The following is a 15,919-nucleotide window of genomic DNA, read 5'->3' on the forward strand; positions in this document are numbered from 1 at the left end:
TTTTCTTGTCCCCTTAGAGTGTGCATCAACTGTTTTACATATGATGTGAACTTGGTATATACACGTAGTTCCATGGAAACTATTAAAACCTATGTCAATGTCCCATCAGTCACGAATTTTGTAGTTGAGCGACCCTCTGGATCCTGTCAAAATAAGAGCACCAGTCCTCAGATGCATTTAAGGCTACCATGAGCAGAGCTATTAAAGCCCCTGTAAATGCCAAAAAATTGTTCAGAAGCTTGCAATCAAGTTTTCTCAGAATCATTCCTGCCGCCTGCCAATAGAAAGGAACATGCGCATTTAAAGAGGACCAAAGGGTGGTGTCATAATGTCATGAACATCGAATCGCCGGTTCTAAACCTAGTCGCAGCTGCATGATCGTCTTACACATTTGTATTTGCAAAAATAATGATTTGTGTTGTCCTTGGTTGTTACCATCATTCTGATAGTCGTAAAAGGGCACTGGTTCATAAAGCTTTTCGTAACTTAAGAGCGACTTTAAGAACGACCGATGATCCTTGTGGTAAATGTCATCATAAATTGGCAATGTTTTAGCATATAAGAAAGGATCACTAGTCATTCTGAAAAGTTGCTCCTAACTTACAACAGCTTTATGAAATGGCCCCAGGTTATTTTGTTTAGAACCAGGCCGCCATTACACCATGACAACTAACATCACTTTGGTACTCTACAAATGATGATGTCCTTACAGGCATTCAGAATTTCTATGAAAGAGATGACATATCAACCCAAGCAGCTGGCAAAAAAAGAAGTTGTGATAGGGTGCATCCCCATGGTATATTTTTTAACCAACATTTTTTGTATTGCCTGAAGTGTATAGTTAATGAATCTTGATGTTCCCTTTGTCAAATCGTGTCCCATGGGGTTCCAAATTGGCAATTTTGGCAGCCATCTTGGATTTTTCATGAAAATCAATTATTTTCATATTTTTTGCACAGACAATGGTAAATCTTCCATGTAAATGAATACACTTTTTACTATACAAGTATACATGTACATGCAGTTTAGATAGTAGAAAGCGATTGCAACTGTTTTCTAGACAGTCCAGTTAATGAATTTTTTAAAAAGAATTTATGCCAAAATTTTAATATTTTTTGTCAAAAATTTGCCTGTGCACTGATATCCATCTGTTTTATCATAAACATCAACAGCTAATGAAAAATATGAGCATTTGACACAAAAGAGAGTATATTAACAAGAATATTGATTTACTTCATGGCAGCATTAATGTCTTAATTTCTCACATGTAATACACTGTAGTGTAAAGGTCATTTTCTTACCATACTGTATGAGACAGATAGAGAAAAGCAACATTTATTTGTCCTATCTGTAACAAATATGTCATATCATTATGTCCCATCAGTCACAATTGAAAGTGTGTACATTCTTTCTAATTGTTCATTTTTCATCTGTTTGCTAAATATTTATGATTGTAATTGTTTATTGATTATTTTCTACTTATTTGATTACAGTTCTTAAAACTTGATGACAAGTTAGGAAGCTTTTTTTTGGTTAATGTTCCCTTTATATAAATGAACTGCGTGAAAAGATGTTTCTGCCCTTTGTTGAATTTATTTCTGACACAATGGCATGAATTATTAAGGGTGTCATCTTATTAGGAAATATTTATTCATGCTGAAATTAAGTTTGACTTAAAAAGTCATCGCGAGGAAATGTTAATTCCATGAAATGAGATAGGGTCCCATCAGTCACATTCACTTGTCCCATAAGTCACACACGATTGCACACAACTACTGAAACAAATGAAATGAATCAAGTCCAATTCAAGTACTGTTAGTGAGCCCTATCACTAGTTAATCTCCAAGCCCAAATCTAAAAACATTGTCATAAAACTGAGATAGATATGGCACTTTGAACAAAAGAGCCCAATTTGTGTGGTCCATCAATGTCCCATAAGTCACAATGACATTTCTGAATATCTAGCACCCTATGCAACCAAGCTGAAAGCATACATTTTTGTATATAGTAAGTTTAAGTATTCTTCTTTCAGTTTAATAAAGTAAATCCATGTTTGTGCAGCTACTATTTCAGATATGCACCTCAGTTATGTGGAAAAAAGTATCAAATGTCCCATAAGTCACAATGGAATTGACCTTAAGTGATTTTCCTCCTCCATAGTGTTGCGCATGTGTGCAACAATAATGTTGAACTACTCCGACCCCCACCCCTACTGCCAAGTTACCCACCACATACCACAGTACATGTAGTACAGTACATCATCTACCACCTCATCCCACCCCAATCTTTTCCCATCTAACCACGCCCAGCCCAACTGGCACCAGAGGAGTCGTTAGCCGCCATTGGCAATGAGAATGATAGGAATCTAAACTGGGGTTTGTTCTCCTACCAATGAGCCTTGAATAGCCTGTTGAATAGGCAATCCATCCATCATTCACCGCCAAGGTTTATTGTCATATTTTCGTGAAATGCTCACAGCTCTCTGGGTAGAGGATATGATTGTCAAACACATCCCAGCAGTGCAGACTCGAAAGAGGAAATATATATTACTGTTTATAGAGTCATGACATTCATACACCTTTAATGATAACCATTCACTTCTACACCAATTTCTTTTTTTATGAACTTCGGAAAAATCATTAATTATGCCTATTATATCAACTTGAAAATAAGCTTAGCCAGGAGTGGTATTGTAATTTTCTGACACAGTTCTCTGTGGGCACAATGATGAAATTAAATGAAATTTAATAAAATCTAATTAAATAATGAAATCAAATGATATTTTGTAGCAATTACTGTAATTGCTACAAAATATATTACAGATGAAAAGTAAGCCTCTTGGAGCTTACATGGTAGACTATACAAACAATACACCAAGCCTGCTCTTTACAATTTAAACTCCAACAGAATAGAAATAACCTTGCACTATCACTGTAACAAATTTAATATAAACACCCACCAAACCAATAATTGTTATCAATATTAATGATATTCAATCCATTTTTGTCTGGATTCAGTGACCATGAATTGGCTAGGTGTTGAGCAAGGCTCACTGCACACCTTCCCTCATCTTTGTACAAACCGCATGCTATTCATTAATATCACTACTTCCAAACTGCACAATTATGCAGCCATATAACAAAATGAAAATAATAAGTGCTAACCTAGACTCTAAAAGTGCATATGAGTTATAAATCCATAACTGCAACAGTTTCTGAGCCCCCCCCCCCCCCCCCCACCCATTCAATTTTTTTCCAACCCAACAGGGGAATACGATAGCTGGGTCATGGCAATCAGTCAAGTTTTATTCGGCTGTATCATAATTCTATGAGTATGAAAGGTGCACATGTACCCCCACTGTACTTCTTTATGTGTCCCTAAAGTCTCTATTATATTTCCTTTATTAAGAAGGTCCACATGGGGTCATTTCCCTCTTAAACCTGCATCTGAAGGACCAACGGCTTGGGCCATTGTCATGAATTAATCCCTTACAAATGATTGAAAATTTTCAAATTCTGCTATGTATGTGTACAAACCAATAGAACAGAAACCACCACACTGACTTTTACTATTAAAATGTCCTCAATTCTGGTGTATGCTATTATAAAATCCAACCATAAAGTGTAACTGAAATATATATCATGTTTTATGTCTACATGGAAAATATGCTTGAAAATGGTATATAATGTATTAATCCATCATGAAAAATTCAGGTGGTGCTGCACCAGCCTGAGTTTGCTCGATCTCAAGAATTTCGCCCGATCGGCCCTCTTCGCGATTAATCTTGAGATTCAAGAAACCCCATCTCCACCAGAGCAAGAAGAGTACATGTAATTCGTGCTCGAGCTATGCATGGATGCATTATGGGCTGACGCTGTGAATGAATAATCCTGAGTGCGTCTGCACCTGCAAATTAGCGGGATAACTCGTAAATAGCACGCTATTTTGCAAATAATCATGATTTTGACATGGGATAGCAATCTCAAGATTAATCCAGCGAACTATCCCAATGATTGCATCTCTATTACAAATAATTTCCAGATTGTTCAGATCAGGATAATTTGCTGGATCAGAAATAGCACGATTATTTGAAAACTCTGGCTGGTGTGGATGTCCCTAGGTAGATCATGGAATAAAAATTAATTCTGCAACAGCCAGAATACTCACTACATAGGAATTTTTTTAAAGGATGATGAAAAAAAATTAGCGAAAAAGAACATTTGATGGAAGAGTGGTGATGAAAAGTGGCTTGGGAGCGCCCCTCAAGGGGGTTGTCACCATCTGAAGCCCAAATCAACTTGACAGTTCTGTCTTTTTTCCGCCTCTAAGTCCATCCATTACACGATTGGGATGTGCGATGCCAGCTTGCAGCCGATGGCAACAGCTGTTGGCACGGCAACCCTTATGAAGAAGACAGAGGCAATAACAAAGAATGAAATGGGGAGGAGGATGAGTATTAGACTACAAATTGGGTCAGACTTTGGGGACGGGTCAAAGGTAGGCTTCATTTACCTTGTTATAGTGATGATAGAATTCTATATAAAATTTGGCACTATACGCATTGTAAGACTCCAACTGGCTATACATGTACACTGTACATGTCTATATGTTTTGTCTACACAATATACATGTATGGAATAGGCCTACCCCTATTGCACAATTTCCCAAGATTTCATTGCAATAGACCTACTTTAATACAAACTCACAATGCAATAGCTTTAAAATGTGTAGATATACCTATCATCTATTTACAGGTGTAAAGTAGGAACATAATCCTAATCCTAATCCTGCATTCGCACAGATAATTCATGAAATAGAGGTATAACATATAACAAAAATCAGACATTTACACAAACTACATCTGCATTGCCGTACAGTTCCTAAAAATAACTATCATTCAAGATGTTTACTTCCCATTCCTGCGATTCTTTCCCTTACTCTCAGTCTTATGATGAGAGAAAGAAGAAAAGGCCAATGGCATTTTAGACCTGCAAATCTGTATGGTGATACCAGGGTCTAATGTATTGAACTTTCACTTTGCCCGCAAGACACAAGAGCTTACAAATTATCCTCGACACCAACAGTGCTGCACCAAGCACGGTGTAATGTTTCTCAACCTGTTTTCAGACAACCTGATATGCTAAATGGCTGGCCTGTTTTTGCTACCCAACCTGTCTATCGGCAAGATTTTTAACACTGTGTTTTAGAGAAGTATCAGCAGTACATGGTATAGCCCCTGAAAGTTCATTCGCATCTGATGGATTGAGTGGGATGAATAGGCAATCATTGCATTTCATGGTATCCAAATAGAAAATAAGGCCTATTTGAACTCTATTTACATCAAGCATGCCTTTGAGGTTCTTGAAATATTCAATTGTAATTGTCTCGATCTCTATTCTTTTAATTTGAAGATATGAATAACATTAAATGTGAACAACTAAAAAACTGCCTCAATTGTGTCTGCTGAAATCTTAGCCTGAGTTCAAGAAGAAATAGGCCTAAGTGCTTACCTCTAAACAGTATCATGTAATTAAGTCTTCATAATGAAGACTGGTTTGACCATCTAACTAGAAATCTTCCATAGAAAAGTTTACTTATAATTTTCAGATTTTAAAAGTTCAGCTATTTCTATAATGAAAAAAAAAATTGCCTCTAGTCAAGGCAACCACTTGCGACGACGCAGGAGAGCTCGGTGTGCTCTCATCCATGTTTCGTTTATTGAACAAAAGAGAAAGATACCTCACAATCTCGACATTGATAAAGCTGCTTTCAAAGGATGCAAGATTTTGATTGAAAATCCCTTTACTTGTTTGATGTGCCATGCAAAACATTTGTCAAGGTTTGAAAGGCAAGGTGAAACATAACATGATTTATAGCGTAATGTCACAGATATGTGACCTTTTGTATAGTGCTACTCTACCATAAAAGACACTCTATGGTCTGGAATTAAATGCCCTTTCTTTTACTAACTCCATAAAGAAAGGACAACCTGTGGGAAAATTTGACACACAATAAGGTAAAGTCATGGGCGGTTTGTCAGAGGAAATCCCACTGTTCTTAATCAAAACTTGTTCCAATTTTTCATCCTCACGTTTAAATAGAAACTTTATAGGACGTTCATTTGTTATACATGTGTTAAACTGCATATGAGCTTAAAAAGTACAATAAATGCCTCCAACCTTGACAAATTTGATCATCGATCACAAAAAGCAATATTTTTCATGAAAAGTTTGAAGTGAGAGTTGGGCTACCACTTGTCAACGTTTCACACACTGCTTTTGGCATGGCATGGCTTTGAATGAATCGTTGAATAAACATGAATCACTCCATCAAGTTTATAAATCAACACATCAGTCCTGTCTTACATGAAAGTTGTATTTTAGTCAGAAGTATCATCAGCTTGAAAACCACAGAATAATATGAGTTTACTTCTTGACTTCCAAATACTTCCAAATTCCCCTATTCTCATTTATCACTGAAAGTTTATTGATATACAGTACAGTAGGAAGCTAATGCCAGAATAAGGAGAACGAATGACAGTCAGCTAAGCCCTCTAAAAACTCTTAAAGCTTCATCTATATGCAGCATCTATCTGCCCTTAATCACGACTCTTTCGCCTGCTTCATTCAGGTGTCACTTAAAATGCTAATACACTAGCAGAAAAGTACCTGTGTCACTCGTTGATGCTTTAAATCTAAACGTATCCATCTAGAAAAGTCCCGATATCTGTGGCTGTAATTCATTTGAAGGCTCATATTCAGTTAATATTGGAAAGATATATTCTAAGGTAATTGGGTTATAGATGGGACTCAAACCACACCGCTCTGCGGTAAAAAAGTATATCAATATCAAATTTCAATTGGGTGCAAAAGTACTTTCACACTAGGGAATGTGCAATTGTCCATCTTGATCAAAGTCCGACAGTCCACATACATGAATATTACAAAGATAACTGAATGGAATAATATTTTAAGTCATCTAAAAATGTTACAAACCTTCACTAGAATAATACAGGATTGCTTTCATCGTCACTTTAATGGTACACATAGCATGGCGTCTACATGCAAGGTTTTCTGATATCATTTTGAACAAATGTTATTGTAAAGAAGGCACACAATGAACTTTAAATTGAACCTGGGCTGACAGGCGAATAAAAGAAGATTGATCTCCAAGAGATGAAAACACCTGCAATGACTTGTGCAATCCTTCACATGTTTAATTAAACTGGATACAGAAGGGAAAAAATATCAGTCCAGGGTCCCGTGACGTAAAAGATACCATAAAATGTATGACTGAGTATAAATAACATGTATGAAATCTAAAAGAAAAATAAGTAGGCCTATGTGTCTGTGTACATGCAAATTGCACTCCTTGAACATTCAAAAGAGTAAATGTCGCAATTGGATTGACCATGCTGCCTACCTCGAATTATCCCCTTATTCCTCCTTTCTTCGTGTCATGTTGTACTCTTCTTCATTTTCCAGTGTGCCCACCCCCCCCCATCTGCCAACAATGTACAAACCAATTTTTTAAGTCTCCTGATTGAGTCCTACTCAAACCCCCCCAAAAAAAGTCTCTCCCTCACCCCATTTCTCTCTCCCTCCCCATTCCTTCCCCTCCATCCATTCTACCCCACCCCTGGCTTGTTCACTCTTTTCCTTTTTGTCCCATTCTCTTTTCTCCCCTTTCTCTCCCTATCTCTCTTAAAAACAATTTCCCTCCCTCCCTGTCCCATCACTCAGCCGCACAGAATATTCTTTCATGTGCTCAATTTCATCTGCCTGGCGATGCCTCCAATACTACGGCAAATCTACAATGCTAAGCACCAGTATATAACGTGAAAAGGTCACCCCTAGATGAGAGAGGAGCCAATTCAAGTATTTGCAGTCATCTCCTGGCAACTGCCTTTTTCTATCCCAAAATCGATAAGGGTCTCCCTCAAAAGGTCTCCAAAATTTGTCCCAGTGCAGGATTTATTTCAAGCCTTTGGGTTTGATGTGCAGTGGATGTTTGGAATGCAAAATGCCTACCTAGGTCACGGGTGATATTTCCTGAGCCGGTTTCATATTGTATACCATGTTTACACAGTGACACGGCTCGGGAGTTCGACACGCGAGCCGTGCTCAACACGGCAATTATATGCTGTGTAAACGCGATCAGTGTGATCCGCGAGCCGTGTCGAACACGGCTTTTTTGATCCGCCAAAATCGTAGGTTTCAACCCGCGAGCCGAGTCAGACCCGGCAATTTTTTCGTGTGTAAAAAGAAAGCCGTGTCGAACTCTCTTGACCAGGTCACTGCGCGCTTTCACTTTTGGCATTGTTGTTGTTCGCACGGACAAGATTCGATTCCGGCGGTGAATTTCCCGCGTTTAATTTGCAACGTCATAATTCTTCTTCCGTTCGAGATCCACGAGCCGTGTTGAACTCGCCTTTTTATATGTACGTATAAACGCGATCTCTGATCCCTTCTTCGCAGTGTTCAACCCGGCTCGAGGATTCAACACGCAAGCCGAGTCAATGTGTAAACACGGTAATTGTAAACCATGGAGTCATGGACTATACAAAAGACAGGTTGTTGGACTAAAATTCATGTTGAATGTACATGCAGAGAAAAGAGCGGCATTTCCAAATAAAATAGTAATTTTCTGATGAAAAAACAGGATGTCCACCATCTTCTAAATTTTGGTTGAATCCAATTCTCTCTGAATCATAATTTTTCAATTGAAACCACTCTTAAATTGTTGGTGAAATGGATCTTTTAACAGTGGGTTTCCTAACTGGGGCATATTGTAGGTAAATGAAGTGATCCCCAATAATATGACTCATCAGGTTTCCTCTCCTGGAGATACTCAAAATATATTCTCTTGTTCAACTTTCTTTACTTCCTTTCATCCAAATATCAGTAAATCATGGACATTATCAAGCATTTATCTATGAATTAGGGAAAGATGAGTCTTCTTGTAACACATATTTCAAGTTTCATCATTCATCATTTACCAGATGGGGGAAAGAAAGGGGGTCGGAACGGACCGAAGACCCATAAGGAAGGAGACATGAGATTATAAACGAAGATGAACATCCTACCAGCTATCCAAACAAGCTCAATTGTCAGCATTGCATATCCATCATCTTCAGCTTACCACGCAGTACAGGATTGTCCGTTTGGAACTAAAAGAGCATTCAATCTAATCAAACATACGCCCTTCTTGCTTCAAATCGATATCTAGGGGCTAAAGGATGTGCCTTTCGAATCCATGGTGCTGCTACAGAGATATTCAGGCAATCTCATTCTCTTTCATAGAACCAACATAAATGCATTTCAAACTTAGCAAAGAAATGTACATGTAAGTAGTCACATTTTATTATTCCTATATCGTACAGTAATCAAAGGCAGAGATAAGGATTCATAAGTAATGCACTGTTGACAAACATTGAGAATTCAATTGTTAAATATAAAAAGAAATTGATTTTTTTAATTCAATATGAATCTCTACCTAAAATACTGAATATAGAGCCAGCCTCTGTGTAGTGCTGCCTATATTGGGACTGGTATAGTGCTGCATAGTTCATGTTGATAACTATTTCTTGCAGGAATTATAAAATACATTTGTGGTATGTTATGTCCTATGCAAATATTGAAAGTATTCAAAGGCCAACCACAACTAACAATTCAAAATCACATTGCACAATGTAGTTTGTATGATTTATTAATCTCCATTGAAGGGCCTATACATGTACTTCCATGACAGTGATTTAGGCATGTATGCATAATCCAATTCGGTGGTTCTCCTCCCCCTACGCTCTCTATATTTACTCGGAAGTGGGTTTTTCGTGCAAAATGTAGCAAACTTTAGGGATGGCAAGGAAACGAAGAGGTATTGAGGGCTCCGTGGGTTAGCGGGCTGCAACCACGAGGCCAGCGGGGCACTAAATTGGACCTGAATGATAAGAAGATGAATCATAGCTCCAGGCGTCATTAAACATCTCTTGTCAATCTACGAAGAGAAAACAGTTCCTTCAGCTGGAGACATTGTTGTTAGTTCTGTCATAATAGATCATTCATTACAGTGGAGGATGGTCCGAGAAATATGACTAGTTCAAGAACATGTTGGAGGCAAAGAGAACGAAAGGAGAGTGAGAAAGAGAGAAAGAGAAAGAGAGGAGACAGACAGGGTGGGAGAGAAAAAGAAAGAGACAGAATAGGCGGAAGTGGGTAGAAGGGTATGCCAACGTGAATGCCATGCTGGTAATTAATTAACTGATGATCTGTTTTGTTAACCAGAATACCGGGCTCGTTTCCCTCAGACTCTTGACGCTCCACTACAAAATTCTTGCCAAATATGTGGATTGAGATGAATGAAAATGGTGGTGCTTGGGAAGGGATGGTCAAGGAGCTCTGATTTTTCTTTTTAATCTCTATAGTGTATCATTGATCATTCCATACAACAGAACAAGAAATCACTATTGTGCAAGGGGTTGTTTTTGTAAATTCCAATCAAAATATTCTATACATTTTCTCTATAATGTAAAGAAACATTCACAATAGAGTCATCTCTTTATAGGCATTGCTGTGTAAAATTATGTGATTTCCCACTCATTACTGGTTAATTCCCGAGAGCTAGGTCTAAATGTTATGTTCAAATCTATCCTGCATTTCATGCCTTTTCGAATATGTATTGGAACAGTTGTGAAAATTTTCTCCTTTAGCATTTATATGTAGGCCTACATGTTCATGTACTTTGATTTTAAATATCATCCCTGATACTTGCCCAAGGCCTATAGCCATTTAAAACTACCCGGTAGTTTCATCAATAACATGTCATTTTCAGCCTTTCTCATCACCCAGACTGTCAATCTTTCGGTTTTAGATTGTCTTGTTGTTAACCTATCCTGGCAACCCCTTGCTGTTCAGAAAGGGATTTAAACTCAAAATAAGGGAACAACAGATTCTAGCACTAGACTTGAACCTCCCAAAAGATGGATATGCCATCTGTAATAGAGAATGGCAGGAAGGAGAAAGAGAGAGCTAACGAACACTGGCAGGTAAATTAAGCGTTCATGTATATGAATAAGAAAAATATACCAAACCTATTTAATTTAACAACAAGTGGAATGCCTCTGGCCGTCTCACCTGCACCACGCGGTTCAATATAGCAGCAGTGCTGACTTTGAATACTACTCTAACTCGCACAAGATGTTCAGTGATACATGGTTACTCTTATGTCCACTTTTTATGAACTAGACCAATAAACTTACAGAGATATGATGGTTATTCAACAAAAAACCCCAACATGGCCAAAGTTCATTGACCTTACATGACCTGTGACCTTGATCATGTGACCTGAAACTCGCACAGGATGTTCAGTGATACTTGATTACTCTTATGTACAAGTTTCATGAATCAGATCCATAAACTTTCAAAGTTATGATGGTAATTCAACAGATACACCCAGTTCGGCCAAAGTTCATTGACCTTCGACCTTGGTCATGTGACCTGAAATGCGCACAGGATGTTCAGAGATACTTGATTACTATAATATCCAAGTTTAATGAACTAGACCAATAAACTTTCAAAGTTATGATGGTAATTCAACAGATACCCCCAATTCGGCCAAAGTTCATTGACCCTAAATGACCTTTGACCTTAATCATGAGACCTGAAACTTGCACAAAATGTTCAGTGATGCTTGATTACTATTATGTCCAAGTTTCATGAATCAGATCCATAAACTTTCAAAGTTATGATGGGAATTCAACAGATATCCGCAATTCGGCCAAAGTTCATTGACCCTAAATGACCTTTGACCTTGGTCATGTGACGTGAAACTCGTGCAGGATGTTCAGTGATACTTGATTAACCTTATGTCCAAGTTTCATGAACTAGGTCCATATATTTTCTAAGTTATGATGACATTTCAAAAACTTAACCTCAGGTTAAGATTTCGATGTTGATCCCTCCAACATGGTCTAAGTTCATTGACCCTAAATGACCTTTGACCTTGGTCATGTGACATGAAACTCTAATAGGATATTCAATAATACTTGATTGACCTTATGGCCAAGTTTTATTAACTAGGTCCATATACTTTCAAAGTTATGACGTCATTTCAAAAACTTAACCTCAGGTTAAGATTTGATGTTGACGCCGCCGCCGCCGCCGCCACCTCAGGTGAGACAAAAATGTATGCTTTGGGATTATTTTGGAAAGTTAATCTTTCAAATCACAACAGGCTATCAAATCTACATTAAATCACTTCTCATGAAAGATTTCCATGTAAAGTGAGTCAGTATCATGGCTCATTCTCGTTTAACAAGATGAGAATATTAGGTATAAAGCCATAGTGACACCAGGCTTCTCATAATATAGATGTGCTGGAATATGCAATTCTGGTTATTTTGCCTTCAATTTTCAACATATTTCTGAAAATGAAGGAACTCCTGTTTGAAACTCTGGAAAAATGTACAGGTACAGTAGTGTTCCCTCGTACCCCTGAACTACGTGTATAGACCCAATACAGTAGTACATTTACAATTACAGTATGAAAGATGAGAAATAAGAAGCTTTTTCTCTTGCGCCTTTCTGCATGATTACTCATATTTCCAAAATTCATTAGATTATAATCAACACAATTGGATTACGTTTCTATGGGACTCCTAACATACGAACGCATGCATCGTCCGATCCTAAAGCCCTGAATATTACATTCCATCTCTTTCCATCTCTGGAATACTTGATTATCCACCATCCTACCCACCGCTGTGACCCGGGTCAAGTTTAGAGCATGCCAGATTGAGCAATGAAAATAATAAGCTAGAACCGACCATCAGAAATCCTCGGATCAATACTACACGCTCACTTTACGACCCCCACAATGCATCTTCTTCATCACAACACAACTTGCTATCTTTATCGTACAGCACACTAAAAGGGGAATGGTAGACTCCATTTTAATATACTAGAATATAAACAAAGGGTTATTTGACAAAACATTACACAAGAGACCCACATTCTTCAGCAATTCAATTATTTCAAATTTTATATTATAGTTATACCATGTTTTATAACTCCATGCTTAGTTATACAAATAGTTCAATTATTTCAGATTTCAGATTACATAGTTTACTACTTGTGTACTAAATGAAAACAAGAATATGTGTGTAGACTATTGTTGAGGTGTAAATGAATGAACCTTATCACCAATGATGTAGGAGGGTAAACTATAGCTAACATTCCATGGATGCCAATCTCAGCTCATTACACTTACTAGCTATGTTCATATCTTGCTATGATTTTGTTTCTATTATAAAACATCCAAAAAAAATTCTGAATATAGACCTAAATATATGTCTTTTTCTGTCATGAATTGCAATTTTGAAGTATTGGTTTACAAACAGTTCCTTTATTACAATCAGAACATTTCATACACGGGCCTATATAAAATATTCATTGTGTATACATATGTTTTTAAGACTATTGGAAATTCTCTGGATGTTATTGGTATCAGATACATGTATTTATTATCTGATTGTTTGCTTGAATATCAAAGTGGAGAGAAACATCAATATTTTTCTATGATATGAGGGGCTATTCTTCTAAAATATCAAATTTTTTCGGAGGGGGGGGGGGTAAAAAATAATGAAATACTTACATGTATCTGTCGTACATAGCAATATTAAGTCATTCCACATTTAAAAGGGAAAAGTAATGGGAGCAATAGAAGTGTTGAATATACATGTAGTTATAATACAAATAGGCTTTGTCTCCTATAAAAGAAGATAGAGCCATCACACGTTTTTTTCAAAATTCAGTTTGTGTTGTTCTTCATAGATCTGCAAACAAATAATTTCAATTTAATCTGCAAAAAGCAGTTCTACTTGAATTAAAACCTTGAGAAGTGTGCATTCCTGCTCCTTTTGAGGAAAAGGACGGTGGTGATTTCAAACAAATCACAGCGATTTGGCGAAGGATGCAGAACAATATGAACATGGCCTCCATATAATATTGGGCATAGAGTGTGATAGGGTTTGGTATAAAAAGCCTCTCAAGGCTGTAAATTACTTCTCTATTACTTGTACATGGCTGAATTCTAAGACAAACATGGGAGGGCAAAGAGTGTATTTGTTCTTTACTCACATGTGGTGGATTTTGGTTTAGTCAATGCAAGCTCAGCTGGAGGATTCTATGTAATTTGGCTATGTGACGTCTTTGTCTGCGCAGATAGCGATTATGACTAATTTAACATCCAAATGTGGTTATGTACAACTCAAAACACATTTTTTCCCCTTTTAAAGCAACCAAAATTGCATTTGTTTTTGTTCCAGAATCCATTTCATACCTACACTCTGTACATACACAGAACGATCTGCAATACACAGTTTGGATTTAAACCCAAAACTTGCACTTTTGGCTAGGTCCTTTCTAGGACCCAACACCATATTTTTGCAGCCTTCTTGCTGAACAACAGTCCATCCCTATTTCATTGAAAACAAACTTTCATCGCATTACAAGCAACCGCTACTGGTGTGCTTTGGTCGGTTGTGAATGTGTTAACCTCCTGAGAATACAAACAATAGAATAGACCCTGTGGAGAAACAACATTGGCCATTATGTTGATGAAGCGAGCACACATTTGCCTACCTTTGAGCTGCTCTTTTGCCCCCCCCCCCCTGAAATGCACCTTGCACATCTCAAAGCTTCATTCTCAAAGGAGAGCCACTTTAAAAACTGAGTAACAATGAGAGGTGGAAAGTAGAGGGGCAAAAGGGGCACGAAAAGGGGACCTGGTTGACATGGACTCTTGAGGATGCATGGAGGAGGGTTAAGAGGACAGGGCTATGGATGGGATGGAAGGATGGATACAGATCCATTGTGGGGGGGGGGTGGTTAGGATTTATTTTACATTGAAGCCCATTCCCAACGCATATGAAATATGGACTTTCTTGGAGACTTATCTGGTTAAAAAATGTAAATTTTGCTACGTATTCAATATTCATCTCACTTTTCTGGATGTAATAATGGTTGTGTGACAGATAGAAAGAACTGTGATTGATTACTTGAACATCCTGAGGATGTACCGGAGGCTCGAGACATCAACAAAATATGGAATTAATCATGAATCTTTGTAATTCCTGAGAAAGCTGTAGCAATCGGGCAATCAGGTAATGATATGAATCTCATCCAAAATGTTTTCTTCCGTCTGATCTATAATTTCAGTCGAAAAACATACATGCAAATGATCATGGAAAAAAAGCATTATCATTGAACCCATATGAGCTTTTCAAGTCCACAATCAATTCCATTTAATCAGTACTGGCAGGTACAATTTCACATTACACACTGAAAGCAAAATTGGCAATAAAACATGATCTACTGTGGAATCATCATCATTTTGAGGTATTCACTCTTTGATTCAGATGACGGGAAATGTGCTCTGTTGCACAATTGTTGTATGAGAGAGTGTGGCAAAGAAATTGGATCAACCTGGGCTTTGGAGATTCAATACACCAGGGTTAGGCTCTTGAACAAAAGCTATTGTATTTCTACATGTACATGTGTATGAGTAAGTTGTCCAGAAGTTTGAGCATGGAAGAAGGGAGAAGGGGGGGGGGGTTCTTGAGATCTTTTCACTGTTGGGATCTTTTGTCTTCTTTCTTTTCAGAGACAGATCGATGCCAAACACCACCTACATGATGACTCACCATACATGCTTTGCTGTGAGCAATGCTGGTGCATCTTGGGACAATTTCTCCGCGTTTTACCCCCGTATCCTCTCTCTTTCTCTTACCACTGGAGGGCCAATAAGCTAGTCACTATTCTAGGAATCGTGTACGCATCCTCTTCTGCGTTTTTCTTTTACCCTCCTGTTTGCTCGAGGAAATATTCATTTATTTGTAATGAATATTGCATTTATTAATTTA

Source organism: Lytechinus variegatus, chromosome 1, assembly GCF_018143015.1.
Source record: "Lytechinus variegatus isolate NC3 chromosome 1, Lvar_3.0, whole genome shotgun sequence".
Lineage (NCBI taxonomy): Eukaryota > Metazoa > Echinodermata > Echinoidea > Temnopleuroida > Toxopneustidae > Lytechinus > Lytechinus variegatus.